General features: G+C 48.3%; 1 protein-coding gene across 1 annotated transcript in view; it reads left to right on the forward strand.

Annotated features, from left to right (window-relative positions):
* Positions 1-1,773, forward strand: part of shha (sonic hedgehog signaling molecule a) — a 9,962-nt gene that overhangs the window by 1,625 nt on the left and 6,564 nt on the right. The window lies entirely within an intron of this gene.

The raw sequence follows: 1,773 nt of genomic DNA on the forward strand, positions 1-1,773 counted from the left end.
GTGTGTGTGTGTGTGTGTGTGTGTGTGTGTGCGTGCGTGTGTGTGTGTGTGTTTCTGGATTAAGGTGATTATTATGTTCCCTGGTGATGCGCTTTAGACATTTCTTCCATCTGGATTGTGCGCGCAGCGGTGCGGTGAACGATGTTGCATTTCGTAAAGGGTGGGGAAGCCAGTGGACGTGGACCGGTTGCGCGTTTTCTGCAAGCGCGTTTTGCAGGAAAGACGGCAGGTCTTGTTGCGCGACTCGATTCCTATCTCCCAACGCTTGCAGGACGCCGCGTCTCTCCGTCCATGCAGTCGGCACTAAGAGCTCGGCGAATTAGGAAAACACTGAACAGGCGGCTTTGGGTTCGTATCGGCTCAGTGAGAATGAAAAAAAAAAAATGCGACGGTGGGAGTGATGGTGGCGACGGTGGCGCGCCGGAGTCTCTGAACTCGCGCCTTGCGCCAGGCATGGGCTCCGATGAAATATTCACTGCGTGCGTGCGGTCTCAGCCTTCCCCACATATCCCTCCTCTCTCCTCTTCTATCCGATAGATTTAAGTTACTAAAAGATGGGGGATTAGGAAATTACAGGCCTAGGCGGATGGCTTCTTTCCAGAGTGGAGCCGCGAGGATAAACTTGGAGGTTCTGTGGTTCATTTCCAATAGAAATGGACGTTTTAAAGGAACTTGGGTGTTACTCCTGGAACAGATTTAAATACGCGCGGAAGGGAGGGTGATAACTTCGTTAAAAGTGTCGGATATTTCCACGTTACTGCAGTCACGGTGTATTTTTCAGGCAATTTGTTAACCCGGACCAAGCTTCAAGACATCCTCAATTTGACTTGAAGCAAAAGTTGAACTTCTTAAGAGTCCAAGTAGCAAACGTGCTCGCCTTTCTTTTCATTTCGTCACATAAAACTATCACAACGAGGCAACACCCAGGCAAAGTGACGGCGGCTGCAGGTGACCTAAGCCTTGTGTATAAAGATTTTACCAGCGTGGTTTGTGCTGTGCCTTTGGTTGCGCGCATTGGCGCGCAGAACTTTACGCGCAGTTTTTAACCCAGTCTCTGGCGCTTTAGAAAATAGACACTCGCCGATGATCGCGCAGGCGGTAACTCTGGTAGCTGGGAGCTGTGACAAAATGTATAAAACTGAAGGGGACGCGACCCTGCTTCTCAGTGAAGGAAGTCCAGTTCATTGTCAGGGAACGTGAGAACTATCCCGTTTAGTCTGATACAGTTTTGGAGGAGGAGAGCTCCAAAAGTGCCGGGGGGGGGGGGGACTTTTACTGCGGTTTCGCCGCTCAGCTCCATGTGTCTCATAATAAACAGGTAGAAACGAGCGTATCCTCAACTTACTTTGTGAAATATCTTATTTTACTTTCTTTTTTTTCTTTCTTTTAACTAGCTGGTCTAAGTCTCTGATTTCTATTTTAACTTGAGTTCGACTTGATGGATTAAATCGCTTTCAAAGTAGGTATTTATGCAGTGTAATAAGTGAAAGAGATGTTTGCACTGACAGGTAGCTGATAAGTGTTTCCTCTAACCAAATCATTTGTGAAAAAAAAAAAAAGATTAAGAGGCGGGCTGCTGAGCAAATCACCCCTCCGGAGCGCAAGAGCGCAGGTTTGGAGGCTCCCTGCTGTGCTTCGCTTCATGCATGGTGGCTGAGCAGAATTTGGCGTGATTTGCGGCACACGACCTGATGAATTAATAAACAGGGTTCAAGCTTTTTACGGCTCTTGACTACGACAATCCCCACTCTGTGAGTTGCTTCACCCCCCCCC

The sequence above is a fragment of the Poecilia reticulata genome, linkage group LG20 (genome assembly GCF_000633615.1).
Source record: "Poecilia reticulata strain Guanapo linkage group LG20, Guppy_female_1.0+MT, whole genome shotgun sequence".
NCBI classification, from domain to species: Eukaryota; Metazoa; Chordata; class Actinopteri; order Cyprinodontiformes; family Poeciliidae; genus Poecilia; species Poecilia reticulata.